This window comes from Lissotriton helveticus, chromosome 5_1 (assembly GCF_964261635.1).
Source record: "Lissotriton helveticus chromosome 5_1, aLisHel1.1, whole genome shotgun sequence".
NCBI classification, from domain to species: domain Eukaryota; kingdom Metazoa; phylum Chordata; class Amphibia; order Caudata; family Salamandridae; genus Lissotriton; species Lissotriton helveticus.
This window is the reverse complement of record NC_136065.1, coordinates 472,047,686-472,067,226: the sequence shown is the minus strand read 5'-3', so window position 1 is coordinate 472,067,226 and position 19,541 is coordinate 472,047,686.

The window sequence follows — 19,541 nt, the reverse complement described above, 5'->3', positions numbered from 1 at the left end:
TCCCTCAAAGGAGATAGAGCCGCTACACCGTCTGTACCCAAAACGTGCACTCTCATACTATCTGGATCGCACACGCCAGTTCCGGGTGGATGAACAACTTTTAGTTGGTTATGTGGACGCTGAAAAGGGAAGGCCGGTACACAAGCAGACCATCTCTCTGTGGGTGTCTTGTGTATGAATGCTTGGTAGCCCTTGCCAAAGAAGGAGCCTCCTGTTGGCCTGAGGGCCCATTCGACTTGGGCCACGGTGGCTACTACTGCCCTGGGTTGGGGAGTCCCCTTGCAGGACATTTGTCAGGCAGCTACGTGGGCCTCGATGCACACGTTTGCAAGACACTACTGCCTGGACAGCCAAGTCCAGAGGGATGTCTTCTTTGGCCGTTCGGTCCTCCAGGACTTAATGGTGTGATTCTTGGTTTGAAGTCCCACCACAGGGCTTGGTCTTGCTGGGGTATGTATTCCAAGGTAGGAATATGGTACTAACTACTGTTTCTTACAGATATTTCGTTACTAAAGGTAAGTAACTTGTTCATACTGTTCAGTATATCTGCTGTAGGAGCATCTATGATGGGTCCTTGCCGTGATGACAGGGTTTCACATGTACGCACACCATGCCACTTGTGCAAATGAACCACTCATATGTGTGATGGCATCATAGACCATTTGTCACAAATCAAACATTTCTGCTGTCTGATGATGTCCATGTATTAGTTTTGGAAATATCACACCGCAATAGGAATATGTCAGATCTGTGCAAATGATGGCACATGTGATGTGGGTGTGTGTATTGCTGTCAGCTGTCTGGATGTACAGACAACCTCCTAATGCAATTCACGTGACGTGTGTCACTGACGTGATACATTGTCATGCTCACTCAGACCTTCCCATCAGATCATTTGTATGCATGTCATATCCATTCCACAGAGCACAGGTCTTTTACTTTTCACGGAGGAGTGGCTGGCAGCTGGCACATGTTTCCTCAGTGTGTATCCCACGCCACACTCAAAATTGTCTAGATTTGTTGAAGCAGTGTTGCTTGTGCCATGTACATTGTTATTGTCTTTGTCTGACAGTTGTACACATTTTATACTACATATGGTTTGCAGGGCACCCCCTCTGGAAAGGCCGTTGCCAGACTTGGATGCCATGAGGGAACGTAATTGCATACGGCGTTACCGTTTCTCCAGACAGTTGATCAAGGACCTGACGGACAGGCTGGAACAACATCTGCAACCACGACACAGGTATCCAACTGCGCTGACACCCAAGGTAAAGGTGATGGCAGCCCTACATTTCTTTGCCACAGGTACGTTCCAATTTACCATAGCTGATGTGGGAGGGATGTCTCAAACCATGTTATCCGGGTATTAAGCGATGTATTGGCTGCTATGTTGCTGCACATTGATGAATTCATTAAATTCCCTACTCCAGAACAGTTGACACATGTCAAGGGGGAATTCTATGCCCTGGGACGCATGCCACATGTAATTGGTGCAATTGATGGTACACATGTTACTCTGGTGCCACCACAGGCTCAGGAGGAAGCGTACCGCAACAGGAAACACTACCACTCGATAAATGCCCTGGTGATGTGTCTTGCCAACATGCTTATCTCACATGTTTGTGCAAGTTTTCCAGGATCGTGCCACGATGCATTCATCATGAGGCGTAGCAGGGTACCACAGATGATGCTGCAGCTGCACAACCATTGGGCATGTCTTGTTGGTGGGTAAACTCTGTTAGCCATGTATGTTAGTTTGTCATAACTTCATGAACTGCATCATATTACACACTCATTTCCATGATGTCAATTTGCAGGAGACGCAGGATATCCAAACATGCCGTGGCTAATGACTCCGCTACGCAGCCCCAGGACAGCTGCAGGCCAGCGGTACAACAATGCTCATGGGAAGACCAGGCGGGTGATCGAGCGAACATTTGAACTCCTGAAGAGCCGGTTCAGGTGCCTGGACAAGACAGGCGGAGCCCTCCAATACACCCCACTCAAGGTGTGACATCTCCACCGTGTGCTGCATGCTACACAACATGGCAGTGGAGAAGGCCGTGCCACTCATCCTTGATCCTGATGAGCTGGAACATCCGCCCGTGAGGATGAAGGCCTTGCCCAGGATGCCAGTGACGAGGAGGTTGAAGATGATATCCGGAGTTACCTCATCCGCAACTTCTTTTCATAATGGTGAGTCATAGGTGCATTTTGGTAAAACATGTACTATAGAGTTGCATGGGTAGCAGGCTGTGTATGCAACTGACTGTATGCAATGTCACTTGGATGTTTGATGTGCAGTGTCACACAGGTGCAGATGTAATGCAACACACATACGTGCTATGTGTGTACTTGGAATGTACAGGTGTACTACAACATCAGGCTATTTAACAGGACAATGTCAGAATGAAATTATACGGAACTTGACCCCTTGTGTGCCTCTCATCCCCAGCTCGCCCTGCCTGTTGTCCGTTGGTGTCATCGTGGTCAGCCTGCTATTGCTCATTATGATTGCAACATCAGCCGAATCAACGGAGCATGCATGGACATGTGGAAAAGTCAATTTGGGTAAGAACTCACATGAGGCTGTTTAGTGTTGGTATGGTTTCAATTATGTGGTACATGTTCATGCGCATGTTGTTAGACCATGCATACATGCAACAACATCATGTTTCTTATTACATGTAGGCCCACTCCCATGACAGGATAGTCACCCCATCTGACAGTCATATGTCGTAGTTTTAGACTCTGGTGAATGCATCAATGTGTGTAGACATTGACACTGCAACATTGCATATAGCATGGTTTGACATTGTGTTAGAGGTCACAACCACGGACTCTGTGGGGGATTGCAGCCTCACTGTGTGCATTAGAATGTGTCTGGATCATCACCTCAACCTTGTGGGCCAGTCCAGTTTGTTTACCAAAAAACCATGTCATGTAGGTGTGGCCCGGTGTATGTTCCACATGTTAAGACAACTGTCCTGTGATTCTGTTCGCATGGATGCATTGCCCCTTGTTGCAGTATGTCATGTCACTGTCATGTTGTTACCTCAGTGCAGGTTGAGAATACTGCTACGCCAGCCTTCACAGTGACTAGCAGTTCTGTTTTCATTCACATGGTGCCATATATGTTTTGCAGTAGACATGACAATGGTGGGATGATGCATATGTAAATTATTGTGTTGCACCAGTGGAGTGCGGTCATTCACATGATTCTCTTGTCCATTGCAGCATTTCTGTGCGACGGTAGGGTTCATTATGTGGCTTGGATCCACATCACTTGCTGTTGAGTTATTTTCAACCTGCTTGTCATGTTTAGCATAGTGATGCAAAGTTGATAGAGCAAAAGACTGGCTACAGAGTGCCTTCATTGCATGTAGGTCATTAGCTTCCTCATCATATGTGATTCTTATAGCTGTTGTGGGTGATGTCAAGTTTGCCTACATGGCCCTTACGGGTACACATAAACAAATACAGATATTACACTTTGCGTAAGTAGCATTGCCATATATTTTAATTTGTTTGTAGGGTACACATCATCAGACACTGTGAATTAGTTTTTGTCCACATAGATCTCATTGCATAGTAGCAGACTTGTGACCTTACACAAGACTCAAATAGATGACAGACTGTCCTAGGTTTTATGTGTTCGTGTTACAGCATCGGATCTTATGTGATAGTATAATGAGTGATCTCAAATTGGCTACAGTCGTTACACTTCACAGGTAATGTAATGTAATGTAATTTTATTTTTATAAAGCGCAGCTTACACTCCACGGAGCATCTTGGCGCTGACCGTTGTGTCCAGAAAGGTGTATGGCCAAAGAATTAGTCGTGCGCCAGTGTCATAGAATGGCGATATCTAGGAGGATGGGTTAGATCAGGGCCAGACATGCGGAGTCAGTGAGATTAAAAATCCATGTTTTTAGAGCTTTTCTGAAAAGGTTCTCTGTCGGGATCTGGCGTAATTGCAGAGGTGTGACTGGTACAGTGTATCTCATGAGGTATTTGTAGTGTCAGTGACATGAGAAAGTACTCCTAATGGGTATTTGCCTCTGTTTCAGGTCTCCCTCCCTGCAGTTCCCGTCCTCTCCTTCCCTCGCCTGATCACCCTTTTGTGTCTGTCATTTGTACTCAGACCAAGGGGCTATTTGGAGGTGGAACCCTTTGAGCATCACACCACTCTGATGAAGAAAGGTACGGCCAGTCCCTGGCAGTCTTGTAGCGAATCGTTCTGCTGCATTACAGGTGACATCATTCATAGACTTTTTTTGTCTTCTGGCCAATGCCAATGACCATGTATGTTTGATAATGCTCCATGGCCTCCCAAGGTAAATCATCATGTTGTGCATGACGTGTGATTTCCACTGAATATTGTGCCTCCTTGATGTCAACGCACATGTCCTTCTAATGTGCATGTATACTATATGGCATGAAGTAAGCTCATTCTTGTTATGTGTTTACGTGTACATTGACAACATGCATGGTGTTGGTTAAGGCTAAAGTACTATATTGTGTGTGAGGTAGATGGCTGTGTAGCTGCTGTTTAGCTTGGAAGTGAACACACTACCTGTAGACTACACCTGCTGACGCTGTGTGTCCTGTGCCCCACTTGTCCCTAAGGGGCCTGATCCTGTGACCGTGATCTTTGGTGATTACTGTGCCATTTTATTTGCAGTGACCCTGAGTGAAGCAGACACTCCTGCATTCACATACACATGTCACTTTGTGGCTTGCCAATGCCCTTGTGGTATGTGCTTGTATTGCAAGTTGTCACACCCCTCCTGCCGTCATGTCTTCACTCATTCCTGCTGCTGCATACACAGCCACAATGTAGTGCACACTAGCCAGATCCAGGACCACACACGCCTAAAGGTTATCCCTCCTTCCATCCATTTGTAGAGCATGCTCCAGCCACCCTACAAACAGAGAACACCAGACAATCATCCTCCTGGTATCACAATGCCTCAAACTCACCCATAACAGCTTCTATGCCTCTGTGTGCAACACATACTGGCAAGACTATGCTGAGCCACATGACAGTGTGTCTACGTACCACCAGGTCATGTGCCTTGTACAGCACACACACACCTTCCATAGGCACAATATTGTACAGTGTTACCTTGTCAACACCACAGCAGCACAACTCGCCTTCCTTACAGTAACGTGGCAGTACACGACCTTGTCACACCACTTCAACATAGCCGTCACAGTCAGTCAAGTAGCCACAGGGGACACACACCATGACCACGTCTCTTGGGTGTGGTGTGATGTGGCCGTTCCGGTGTAGATAATTGTCAGACGTGGCTAGTTGTTCTGGATGCGTTGCACCCATCACAGGAGTTTAGTACTTGTAGCTCCATAGGGGGAGGTCACATAATCAGGTGAGCTTGGGTAGAGTACTACAGCCCATTGCCCACAGTCTGTCCTGCCACCCTTGGCCTGTGCACCAATCATCACATCCACAGTGCAGCAGCATGCTGCTGATTGTTCACATACCTGAGGACACAGATGTAGGTACTCCCTACGTGGACAACTAGCTTTTTGTAGGGATTGGGGTCGCCAGTTCCGCGCCTGGTAGCCTGGCACGAGCAGGTAGGCACCCAAAAGCTTATGTGTTAAGTGACTACACAGCACACACTCCCTGAGACAATAAAAGGCATGCAATGACTGACACCACTCCAGTGTGTTTGATTAAAAATCAAATAACTTTTATGTAAGATCAAGGTTCAGGAGTGGAAAATCACAGTATCATTTGGTCATTAAAGCATTCCATAGGAGGGGAGAAAAAGGAGCAATTCAAGAATCAATTAAACCTGTTACAATAACATTTCATTAGCGAATTAGCACTTCAGTAGTTAAAGATGAACATTTCTTGAAAGAATTAGCATCTCATTAAAACAGGAGCAAAACATTTCACTAGGTATGGAGAAATCACCATGAATAAACATGTCATCAGGCCACACTAGTCCTGACATTAGGCAGGGAGAAACAACCCTGTCATCTGGTAAAGGCGAACACTTCCTCACGTCAAAGTAAACCTTTTTGCGTGCACTCAGGAAGGCCCAAGACATTAGAGGTCAGGCAACATCACCTCAGGTAGGAATAACCTTCCATTAAATATAACTCAGGGAATGAGTAGAGGTAAAACCTTGCAGTGGGGATCCTTCCTAGACAGAAGTAAAACAGGTCATTGGAAGTAAAACGTGTCCTCAATCAGAGGGAACACCCCATAAGGTAAACATGACAATTTCATCATCAATGCAGCATCTCTTAATAATTGTTTGCCTGCAGGAGTATAGGGTGTGATTCTTTAATCACCACAACATATCGCAATAACCCTGTCAGGAAAGAAAATAGCACTTCCCTACACAGCAGTAAACATTCCAGTAGGTATACACCAGTATGTCAGCAGGTAAATTGACACATTGCCTCCAACATGGGTAACATATTTCCTTAATAAACAACCCCGGCAGCATCTGGGCAACTGTTCCTTTGATAGGATAAACCTTTCATGAAGCCCGCCCCTGCAAAGAATACATCACAAGACATTCAATTATCCGCCCAGTCAGCAGGAGTAAAACATTTCCTTGTGTCACTGTAGGCATTCGGGAACTCCTACCCTAGACAGGAGTAAAATATTTAATTAGCTGGAGTGAATGGCTTCAGTAGCCAGGTTAAGCTATGCACAGGGCTAAGATTGAAACATTCATTTACGCAAGGGTAAAACATTCCATTGACCTTAGGTAGAGCGTGTCATTAAGTACTTTCAGTACAGTAGAAAACTCCAAATACACAGCCTGTAACGTTAAATTATTCAGCCGGCTGGAAGGTAGTTTCATAAACTATGGATTAACCTGTAGGAAGCAATCATAAGCATTTCCTCTTGTAAATATCAACAGTCTTGCGACCAAAATCAGACCCTCGAAACAGTACTGGCATAAATCACTAGGGTCCAGAACCTAACCCCGTCAGGAACTGTAGAGGCCCACCCCTGCAAGAAATTCAGTACAGGGAAAAAGATCCTCTCATAAGCAGGCATGAAAACATTTAAGCCAGTGTTAGACGGACCGGGAGGGTCGGCCGAGGATAAGGGGAGAGGTCTCCGGGGAGAGCCGTCTCCAGTGAATCGTACAGACAAGTAACCCCCCCCCACAGACGGACACCACACAATGATAACGTTCAACGATACTTTATAGGCAATTCTTCAAGTACGGTGGAATGGTACAAGGAGGTCTGGACTCAGGGGTCCCCTCTATTCTGGTCTCTGTTTGGGAAAAGGGTAGCGGGACAGTCTTGTTGCCAAAGAGATGGAAATAGCTCTCAATCCTCGAGCTCGGTGGTGTAGATGAACGGGCCGCGGCGGAGCCAGCAGGTCCCGAGATGGATGAAGGAAGACGACGGTCCGCGGCAGAGCCAGCAGGTCCCGATGAAGGTGGTGGTTACAAACGGTCCGCGGCCACGCCAGCAGGTCCCGACGACGATGAAGGATAGGGTGGTTCCCAAAGCCGCGGCAGCGCCAGCAGGCAAGACGAGGGTGCACAAGACAGAGCTACGGCAGCGCCAGTAGTCCGTCAAGGATGAGTTCTTCTTTGCGTCTCTCGACTCCAAGATACAACTCCCGTCCGGCTCTGGAGCTGCCCCAGTTATAGGGCTGGTGTGCTTTGATGTCCGGACCCTCGCACTTGGAGGTCGGGAGGTCCGGGATGAGGGGGTTCAGACACCCAGCAGGGGGGTGGAGCCAGCGCCCGGGGAGGCGATGGGCGAGCGGTACTTGGCGGGGGAGAGCCATCGACACCTCTTGCTCCCATTGACTGACCAAGTAGCCCGCTCACCTCCTGGGTGGATGTTGGTGCCGGAATGTCTGAGGCCTGGCCAGGCCCAGGGTTGAGGTCGATCGGGGGCCAGGCGGCCTCGTGGTGGAGTGTCCAAGATGGCGCCCAGGATGGGCGCGCAGGCCGGTAGTGGGTCGGCCTACGCGGTCAACAGGTTCGAGTGTAGGGGTCCCTGCGGGGACGGTGGACGTGTAATGGTGGTGTGTGGTACTTGCGTGGCTGGTTCGGGCCTGGTTGGGCCGGGGGAGAGCGGCCCTTCATGTGGCCTGTCCAACATGCGTCCCCCCCAGCTGAAGGCGGGGAGAGTTACCCATTCTCTTGGGGACTCTTCTCGTCGAGGCGGAAGAACCGGGACAGGCCATCTGCGTTGGCGTGATCTGGCCCAGGCCGATGTTCAACTGTGAAGTCCATCCCTTGTAGGGAGATGGACCAGCGTAGTAACTTCGGGTTTTCCCCCCGCATCTGCATCAGCCACTGCAGGGGTCGGTGGTCGGTCTGTACCCGAAAGGGTGTGCCAAAAAGGTAGGGCCGGAGCTTCTTGAGGGCCCATACCACCGCGAAGGCCTCCCTCTCTATGGTGCTCCAGCGTTGTTCCCGTGGTAGGAGTCGCCGGCTGATGAAGGCCACCGGCTGATCACGGCCTTCGGTGTTCACTTGAGACAGGACTGCCCCAATGCCATGGTCGGAGGCATCCGTCTGGACGATGAACTCCCGGCTGTAGTCGGGGGCCTGGAGCACAGGGGCGGAGCACATGGCGGCTTTCAATTGTTCAAATGCAGCTTGACACTCTGGGGTCCAGTTGACTTTCTGGGGCTGATTTTTCGACGTGAGCTCTGTGAGGGGCCTCACGATAGTACCATAGTCTTTCACGAACCTTCGGTAATAGCCTGTGAGGCCCAGGAAGGCTCGTACCTCGGTCTGGGTAATGGGGGGCTGCCAGGACTGGATGGCGGCAATTTTTAGCTGCAGAGGGGCCACCAGGCCGCTTCCCACCTGGTGCCCGAGGTAGGTTACAGACCCTTGCCCAATTTGACATTTGCTGGCCTTGATCGTGAGGCCAGCTTGCTGAAGGGCGTGCAGCACTGCTCGGAGGTGGTGGAGGTGCTCGGACCACTGGTTGCTGTATACAGCGATGTCGTCTAGGTAGGCGGCGCTGAATCCTTCGAGCCCCGCCAGGACCTGATTGACGAGCCGTTGGAATGTTGCTGGGGCATTCTTCATGCCGAGGGGCATGACTGTAAAATGGTAATGGCCATCGGGAGTGGAAAAGGCAGAACGTTCTTGTGCCCGGGGTGTGAGGCCGATTTGCCAGTAGCCCGCCGTCAGGTCGAAGATACTGAGGTAGCGGGCAGCTCCCATGCGGTCGATTAGTTCATCTGCCCGGGGGATGGGATGTGCGTCTGTCCTGGTGACCGCATTCAAGCCCCGGTAGTCGACGCAGAACCGGAGTTCTGGTGTGGTGCCGGGGGCAGCTGCTTTGGGGACCAGTACTACAGGGCTGGCCCAGGGGCTGTCTGAGGGCTCGATGACCCCGAGCGTGAGCATTTTGGCTACTTCCTCCTGGATGCAGGCCCGTACCCGATCTGGCACGCGGTAGGCCCGGTGGCGGATAGGGGGGCTGTCCCCCGTGTCCACATCGTGCGTACACCAGGAAGTGACACCTGGGGTGAGGGAGAACAGGCTGGCGAATTGTGACAGGAGAACTTGGCACTCCTGGTGTTGCTCTCGGGTGAGGGCCTCTGAGAGTCGGACCCCCTCTACGGAACCATCTTTCTCCCGCGTTCGTAGGAGGTCCGGGAGGGGCTCGGAGTCCTCTTCAGCCCCATTGTCTGTGGCCATCAGGAGGCCGAGTTCTGTCCGTACAAAGTGCGGTTTCAGTCTGTTAGCGTGGAGGACCCGGAGGGGGTTCCGGGAAGATTCCAAGTCGATGAGATAGGTAGCCGGACCCTTGCGCTCGACCCCTTTGAAGGGCCCTGTCCACTTGTCTTGTAGGGCGCAGGGTTCGGTGGGGGACATCACCCATACCTGTTGCCCCGGTTCAAATTCGATGGAGGAGGCATTCCGGTCATACCACCTTTTCATGTCCTCTTGACTGGCCTCTAGGTTGGCTTTTGCTAGTCCTCGGAATCGCCGGGTCTGGTTGCGGAGTGTTAGGAGGTAGCGGAAAACATCTGGTGGGTTCTTTAGAGGGGGCATCTCCCAGCCTTCCTTAACTAGGCTGAGCGGCCCGCGCACGGGGTGTCCATATAGCAGTTCAAATGGGCTGAAGCCCAGGGACTTCTGGGGAACCTCTCGATATGCGAAGAGGAGGCACGGCAGCAGCACATCCCACTGGCGACGGAGGGGCTCTTCCAACCCCCCGATCATCCCTTTGAGCGTGCGGTTGAACCGCTCAACGAGGCCGTTTCCTTGAGGGTGATAGGGGGTCGTGAACCGGTAGGTAACCCCGCACTGTTGCCAGAGAGATTTCATATATTTCGAAATAAAGTTCGTGCCTCTGTCACTGACGACCTCCCGGGGGAAGCCTACCCGGGAGAAGATCCCCATCAGAGCCCGGCCGACTACCGGGGCTGTCACAGTCCGCAGGGGAACAGCCTCCGGGTAGCGGGTGGCGTGGTCCACTAGCACCAGGATGAATCGATGGCCTTGTTTTGTGCGCGGGTCCAGGGGCCCTACGATATCGATTCCGACCCTCTCGAACGGGGTGGTGACCACGGGAAAAGGTTGCAGGGGGGCTTTCAGTTTGCGGCCGCTCTTCCCACTGGCTTGGCACGTGGGGCAAGATCGGCAATGCTGGTGTACATTGTCCCTCATTTTGGGCCAGAAGAAGTGGGTCACCAGGCGGCTATAGGTTTTGTCTTGACCCAAGTGTCCTGCCAGGGGGACATCGTGGGCCAGGTTTAGCAGAAAGTCTCTAAAACGGAGGGGTACCACTAGGACTCGGCTGGCCCCCAGCTCCGCGATTCTTTGCTCACTGTACAGCAGATCATTGTCCCAGTAGACCCAGTGAGTTCCGGAGGTATCCCCTGCGCTTTGGGCTAGCGCTTGCTGGCGGAGTCCCTCGAGGGAGGGACAGGTCTTTTGTTCTTGGCGAAATTGTTCTTGCGTGGGCCCCCCCTCTTGAGGCCACTGGTCGAGGTTAGCGAGGTCTGGAGGTTGAGCTGGTTCGGGGGGGACGTCACGGTCGGTGGTTTCGGCGGGGGCGACCGGAGGCGGTGGCGCCGGCCATTCGAGTTCCTCTGGGCGGGTGTTGGCACGGGCGGTCATGGACCGGGTGGTGACGCACGCCCAGTCCGGGACGCCCAGCATCCCCAGGTGCTCTTTTCGTTCGACTGCTGCCCATGGAGAGCTTTCCAGGTCATTACCCAGGAGGCAGTCTACGGGGGCATCATCTCGGACCGTCACCTTCAACATGCCGGAGACCCCTCCCCATTCGAAGGGGACGCAGGCCATCCGACACAGACTTTCTGAGTTATCGGCTGAACGTACAGGGCAGAGAATGTTTGGTAAGTATTGTTCGGGGGTCACCAGGTGACAGCGGACGGCTGTTACACTGGCCCCAGTGTCACGAAGGGCTTCAGCCCGGCGTCCATTGATGCCCACCCATTGGCTGTACTTCTGGGTATTAGCGGGTAGGGGGACCCGCGGGACCATGTCTCTCCCCCCTAGGCAGGCGAGAGCCATGGCGGCTGGCTCCCATTCTTGGTGTTCCTGTTCATATTCTTCTTGTTCCTCTGAGATCTGTTCCTCCCCCAGAGCAGCAGCGGCTACTTGGCGGGGTCTTGGGCTCTGGTACTGGGGGCAGTTTGGGTCGTTTGCATAGTGTCCGACTCGTTGGCATCGATGGCAGGTAACATTGGCTCGATGTCCCGGTCGTGCTGGGGTGCTGCCCCAGTTGGCCGGGGGGGTGGGGCTGGTAGTGGGGGTGACCGGAGCGTTGCTTCTTCCGCGTCCTTGGCCTCCACCTCCTCGGGGACGGTGCTGACCATTGTTGTTCCGGTTCTGTTCGGAGGACCCATTTCGACTCACTCTGGTGATCTCCCACCGGTCTGCTTCGGCTGCGAGCTGCCGGGGATCCGTTAACTTGCTGTCGAGGAGGTGCTGACGAAGTTCAATGAAGCAATTGTTCGACAGATGCTCCCATACCATAAGATTGAACAGTTGTTCGTAGGTTGTGACCTTGCTTCCTTTGATCCAGCCCTCGAAGGCTCGGCTAAAGTAATTGACATAGTCCACCCAAGTTGTACCTGGGATGCGGGTGCAGTCTCGGAACCTCTGACGGTACATCTCGGGTGTGAGGCCATAGCGGGTGAGGAGTGCAGCATATGGTCATAGGAGGTCATCTGGTGGTCCGGGAGTTGCAGCAGGGCGTCGCGGCCCTCATTGAGGAATCTCCCCCACAGACCGGCCCCCCAATCGCTTCTATCGATCCGGTGTGCAGTCATAGCGATTTCATAGGCCTTAAACCATTGCTGGATGTCGTCCTCTCGGAAGTATTCTCGAACGACATCCTTGGGGATGTGTACCTTCTTCTCTGTTGCCCCTGGAGTGTGGGGTTGCTCGGGCACCCCTGCTTCTTTATTCTGTTTGCGTAGGTCGATTTCAGCTAATTTCCGCTCATGTTCATATGCCAGTTTCTTTTCCTCGAGCTCCCTTTGTCTCTGTTTCTCCTCTCTTTCTTCTCGGAGACGCAGGTGCTCTAAGTTGATTTTCTGTTCGGCCAACTTTAGTTCAACGTCCATTTTGAGCCGGGCCATTTCCAGCTCGTGTAGTCGGGTTCTTTCTCGTTCCTGGATCTCGTCTGGCGAGAGACCCGTTCTTCGTTCTTCAGGGGCCATGGGGGTTTGTGCTGCGATGTCTTGATCGGGGGTTCCGGCAGCCCCGGTTTCTGCCCAAGATTCCAGGGCCTGCTTAAAGTCATCTTTGGTATTTAGTCCGGTGGTAGCGATACCTAATTCGATACAGAACTGTTTAAGTTCACGATGGCTGTACTCGTCCAATTTCTCCATCTGGAATTTCTCCGTTGATCCGCTGTCTTTAGTTGACATCGTGATTCGCCGTGGGGTGAGCTACTCTCTGTACGGTTTATGCGGTGATTCGGATCCCGTCGCTGGCCACCAATGTTAGACGGACCGGGAGGGTCGGCCGAGGATAAGGGGAGAGGTCTCCGGGGAGAGCCGTCTCCAGTGAATCGTACAGACAAGTAACCCCCCCCCCACAGACGGACACCACACAATGATAACGTTCAACGATACTTTATAGGCAATTCTTCAAGTACGGTGGAATGGTACAAGGAGGTCTGGACTCAGGGGTCCCCTCTATTCTGGTCTCTGTTTGGGAAAAGGGTAGCGGGACAGTCTTGTTGCCAAAGAGATGGAAATAGCTCTCAATCCTCGAGCTCGGTGGTGTAGATGAACGGGCCGCGGCGGAGCCAGCAGGTCCCGAGATGGATGAAGGAAGACGACGGTCCGCGGCAGAGCCAGCAGGTCCCGATGAAGGTGGTGGTTACAAACGGTCCGCGGCCACGCCAGCAGGTCCCGACGACGATGAAGGATAGGGTGGTTCCCAAAGCCGCGGCAGCGCCAGCAGGCAAGACGAGGGTGCACAAGACAGAGCTACGGCAGCGCCAGTAGTCCGTCAAGGATGAGTTCTTCTTTGCGTCTCTCGACTCCAAGATACAACTCCCGTCCGGCTCTGGAGCTGCCCCAGTTATAGGGCTGGTGTGCTTTGATGTCCGGACCCTCGCACTTGGAGGTCGGGAGGTCCGGGATGAGGGGGTTCAGACACCCAGCAGGGGGGTGGAGCCAGCGCCCGGGGAGGCGATGGGCGAGCGGTACTTGGCGGGGGAGAGCCATCGACACCTCTTGCTCCCATTGACTGACCAAGTAGCCCGCTCACCTCCTGGGTGGATGTTGGTGCCGGAATGTCTGAGGCCTGGCCAGGCCCAGGGTTGAGGTCGATCGGGGGCCAGGCGGCCTCGTGGTGGAGTGTCCAAGATGGCGCCCAGGATGGGCGCGCAGGCCGGTAGTGGGTCGGCCTACGCGGTCAACAGGTTCGAGTGTAGGGGTCCCTGCGGGGACGGTGGACGTGTAATGGTGGTGTGTGGTACTTGCGTGGCTGGTTCGGGCCTGGTTGGGCCGGGGGAGAGCGGCCCTTCATGTGGCCTGTCCAACAGCCAGTATGAACAGTAACGGCAGCATAAGACTGCCACCATGCACCAACAGTCAATTAAGTGGATTATTTGCTCACCAAACATTAATTCACAGTTCAACTACCAGGCTCCAAGCCTAAAACTGGCAATAAGGCAGTTCAATGGGGAAAGTATCTGTTCCCAAGCCTCCCAGCTACTCGAGGCACATTAGGGGGGCCAACAGGCCCAGTAACCAGTCTTCAATGGGGTTATTCCCCAGTTTCAGGGAGCCTTGTGAATAATCTGGGCCAACGGGGCCCAACAACAGTGTTCCCCAGGGGAGGGGCGACCTCGGGCCTTACCCGGCCTACCGCCCTCCTCCCCGGGGGCTTGCATGGTCTAAGGAGGCTGGAGGGAGGGCTCGTGCTCTTCTCAGTGCTATGGGGCCGGTAGCGGGGCTTCTCGGGGCCCTCGCCGGGGTTTCCGCTGGCCCCGATGGTGCAGCAAATCGGAGGGGGCTCTCTCACCTCCTGGCCCCCTCCGCGACGTTTCTCAGGCCCGGCCGGGGCTTCTCCTGGTACCGGGCCAATCAGAGGCCCGACTTGATGGGGGCCCGACTTGATGGGGGCGCGGCCCGGCGGCCAATGGCAGGGCAGCTCCTTGGGGGTGTGTGACCGGCAGCCAATCGCTGCGCAGCGCTCCAATGGGGCGTGTCCGGGGACACCGAGTCCCGCACCACGTGATCGCGGGGAAGGCCTCCGGGTGTTTCAGGCTCGCGCGGCCTGACAGAAACTACGGCGGCCCTCTCCTGGCATCGGGGGCCGCCGCAACGGAACTCACAGCGGGCCGGAGGCTCAGGCGATCGCGGCGGCCCTCTCCTGGCATCGAGGGCCGCCCGGGGAAAATTACTACACCTGACAGAGCAGCCTCAGCTGCACGGACATCCGGGCTGCGGCGGTGAGTTGGGGAGCATTTAGCGCTTCGGAGAGGCCGCGCTCCAGGGCACACACGCAGCGCTGAGGGGATATAGCGCCCAGGGCAGCAACTGTCTCTAAAGGCCCAGCGCTTCACAGGGATCACGGCGCTGGGGTGGAGCAGGCAAGTCCCACTGTAGCACAGCGCTCAGGAACTTCATGGCGCTTTAAGGGTATAGCGCTTCAGGACAATACAGTAACTGTCTCTAGAGGCCCAGCGTTCACAGGGGCACTGCAGAAGAGCGCTGAGAAGGCAGTTTAGGCAGTCTAGCAATCCAGACAAGACAGGACAGGCCCCATGACAGTGGCAGGATAGCAAAGGGGGTCCAGGACAGGAATAAGGGGCGCAGATGCAGCACAGTCCAGTACCTGGTGGATTCCCCAGGGGAAACATCACTTACAACGAAACTTTTACAACGCACTACCATTACAACGTGGTCATTACAACGCAAACCATTACAACGCATTGCGCTGGGGGGCGCTCTAGGATAGGGAATAGGTTAATTTACTATCCAATAACCTTCCCTAGTGTCCACGGGGACTGGAGTTGGAATAGTAAATTAAACAATTCACTATCCAACACCCAAAAGCGCTATGCGTTGTAATGGTATGCGATGTAAAAACCGCGTTGTAAAGGCATGCGATGTAAAAGCATGCGTTGTAACGTCATACATCCATTCCCCAGCAGTCCTGTGGTAACTTGAAGGTCTTCTTTTTCTTGGCGCTTGATGGTTTCTGCGCCCTTGTAAATATCAGTCCCTTGCTTGAAGGGGGGTTGAGTTGGGGACTGCAGGCAGGTTTCCTCTGCAGGTCACTTTAGATGGTCCCTGGGGTTCCCTACCGCCGGGCTAGTCTAGGACACCTCACCCAGCTTAAGAGGCAGCACCTAAATCCTGTCACTCCCAGTAGCATAGGTTCCTAACTAGGCCCTCCCGCCTAAAACTCCTGCGTCGGTTACCCAGGTCAGTGATGCCCCAACTAACTGGAAAGTTTTCCCTCCCTTGTTTATATAGGCCCAGGTCAGGTGACCACCCTCTAAGGCGGCAAAACTAAGCTCCGCCCTTATTCTAGAAGGTGCCGGGAGCTTCCCTACTCTAACTGTGGGCAGGCAAGGCAGGCTGGAATGGCAACAATGTTTGGAGTCCCTGCCAGCTCCTGGCAACTAGAATGCACCTTAACAAGACCCTGCTGCAGTAACAGGGGCCTATGGCAGCCATGTTGAGGGTAGAGGGCAGCTATACCTTACATTGATTTTAATAATACACAGGGCATTACAACCTTGCAGGGCCTATACAATTACATTGTAAAGGGGGACTTTCAGAATTCGGGGAAGCAAAAAGCAAAAAATTTCAGTGAAAAGGGCCAAGTCCAACACTTTTTAACACTGATCTATACACCTCCAAGTGACTCTCCTGTGCCTGTCTGTAATTGCAGTTTTGTGATCCAAACCCCCCTCCAGCATTTACTAACCATCACAGGTGTGTGTTTCCATCCATGTATCTAGTTGTTAGAATATTGTGACCTATGTGTGTCCTCACCCGGACTCAGATCCAAGTGTGTGGATGGCTGCAGTTTGTTGAATACTCTTGCATTTCATACATTTGCACACACATATTCTTTTATACTGTGGGTACAAGATAACTCCACAAATGCGTATGATGTTTCTTATATTTATTGGGTGATCTTGTGCAGGAAACGTGAGTAGGTGCTGTACAGAAAGGGGGGGAATCCAAAGTTCACTTCTGGAGATGAGATGCCTTACAGTTTGAGTCAACAGAGTCCAAGCCACAGTGCTTGGCATCATTGGGCAGACTGTGACCAGCAAGTCCATGTGGGAGAGTCTAATAGGTGATGCTGTTGCACCCAAGGGCAATATGCCAGGTCAGGTGTCCTGGGAGTTGTGCATGCCCCACTGCCTCTCAATGTCTTAGCCGTGGACAACCCTTCTTCCTTGGGGGATCCTCACGTGCAGGCATGGACGATGCATGGGACGCTACGTCAGACAGTTCCTCTTCCTCCTCCTCCTCCTCCTCTCTCCCTGTGGCTGGTGTTGCACTTTGCCTTGATGTTGCTGGCCTGGTGACACAGGGAGGGTGCTGCATGTTGGCAGCAATCTGACGTAGTGATTGGCTCATTTCCCGATGCACCGTCAAGAGCTCAGCCAGTGTTGCCTCATCCGTCCATAATGTTGTTCTTGGCTGGCATTTTGCTCAGCCTGCTGTTGTTTCACCTGGTTGAGGGCCTCCGCTACCTGGCTTACCTCCCTGGTGTCCCGCCGGTATGCCTCCAGGATGTTAGTCAGTTCAGTCATACCGGGCCCTGCAGCTGACTGACCAGAATCTCGCCTCCGCCTTGCGCCACTCCCACCACCCTGACCCACACGAGCACGGCCTGCGCTTGTGGGCACATCCGATCGACAGGACCCCCGAGTGCTGGCAGGGTGGATGTTGTCTGCCACCTCAGGGGTACCCGACAAAGGGTGTCCCTCATTTTCAGACAGACTCTCTGGTGGATCATGGGCAGGGCTCTGACCTGTCTGCTGGGATGTGGTGGGAATGGTTCCAGTGGTTGGCACAGATGTAGCTGGTACAGTTGCTGCAGGGGTTTGGGATCCAGAGGGGCCAGGTTGGTTGGGGTCATCCACAGTGCGTTGAGTATCGTCGCTGTCGGTGGGGTCAGGGTCCTGCTGAGCCTGGGACTGAGATCCTTCTCCCCCCTGGTTGGGGGTGGTCTCCACACGTTGCCCTGTGTTTGGGAGAGACAGACACTGTTAATGCACTATCAAGTGACATCTTAATTTGTTAAGCATTATCAGCATCACAGTTCCACCAGCTTTACATTATTGTCATTGTTCAGTTGTGTATGTAGTGGTAGCAAATTGACATGTACTCAGGGGTATTTTCCTTCTTCCATTCTCTTGACAATGACTGACACAGCCATTGCTGTGTGTTGCCGGAACACAACACATTTACAGAGTGCTCTGTTTCACGCAACATCCAGGATACAGTGTAAATCCTTATGCCTGCGTCAAGCATGCACCGAGTTTAGATGCAGCATGTTCATGTAAGAGACAGAGCATTATTTAGTAGGATAAATTCATCTACTTTGGATAGGTGTTGCTGTTCCGTGATGGCCAACCAATGCCAACACCCCTAGACCTGTACACCCACTTCTAGATCATGGCTTTAGAACGTGGCACTTCTCCAAGACGCATCACCTTGTCAATACCCATGTCCATGTTGGTACTTAAGTGCATCCACAACATTCATAAGATGGGGCACGTGCATTGTGTGAGAGGCACAATGGACTGGAGCATCTGCAATGTGCATGTTAAAGTTGTATGCGTATTCATATGAGTGAGTGTTTAGTTGTGATACATGACAATTGTGACAGTGTTGCACTCCATTGCCTGTCCCCAGGAGATACGTTTCTGTAAGAGGGTGTGTGACAGGCCATGCTAGTAGTTTGAGTGTGATTTGCAAGCGTCCATCCTTCGTGATTTGGCTGTGCCCTCATGTAGCATGCTGGCATAATCGTGGTTGTGGGTTCCTGCACAGGATGTCTGACCTTGTCCTGGTGTTTGTGTTTGCAATGATCACAGGAGGGACTTGTGCTGCCTACACCTGGGCCCATTGTGTACTACAGGGCTTTCCAAACTGTGTGTCCTGACACAGTACTGTGTCGCCTGCAAATGGTGGGTGTGTCGCAGGCACTTAGTACATGGCTGCTGGTATTTAGGAGACATCCCTAGACACTCTGCTCTATGGTCTTTATGAGGCCTGTGCAGTGCTCGGGTGCAACTGTGTGTGTGCCCAGGAAGCTGGGGTGAGGTGACAGAGGGAGGAAAACTGAGGGATACAGAGGGAGGAGGGTGACAGAGGGAGGGAGACAGAGGGAGAGAGAGGGAGGGAGACAGGGACAGACAGCAGATTGAGGCACAGACTGAGACAGGCAGAGAGACAGAGAGCCATGTAGAGTTGGAGAGGGAGAGAGAGTGGGAAGGAGCGGGAGGGAGCGGGAGGAGACAGACAGAGACGGAGACAGAGTGAGGGAGACATAGGGAGAGGGAGACAGGGATGGAGGGAGTCAGAGGGAGGGAGACAGAGGGAGGGAGACAGAGGGAGAGGGTGATAGGGATGGAGGGAGTCAGAGGGAGGGAGGGAGACAGAGAGAGGGAGACAGAGGGAGAGGGCGACAGGGATGGAGGGAGTCAGAGGGAGGGATGGAGACAGAAGGAGGGAGACAGAGGGAGAGGGCGACAGGGATGGAGGGAGTCAGAGGGAGGGAGGGAGACAGAGGGAGGGAGACATAGGGAGAGGGAGACATAGGGAGAGGGAGACAGAGAGAGAGGGCGACAGGGATGGAGGAAGTCAGAGGGAGGGAGGGAGGGAGACAGAGGGAGGGAGTCAGAGGGAGGGAGGGAGACAGAGGGAGGGAGACATAGGGAGAGGGAGACAGAGAGAGAGGGCGACAGGGATGGAGGGAGTCAGAGGGAGGGAGGGAGACAGAGGGAGGGAGACAGAGGGAGAGGGCGACAGGGATGGAGGGAGTCAGAGGGAGGGCAGGAGACAGAGGGAGAGGGCGACAGGGATGGAG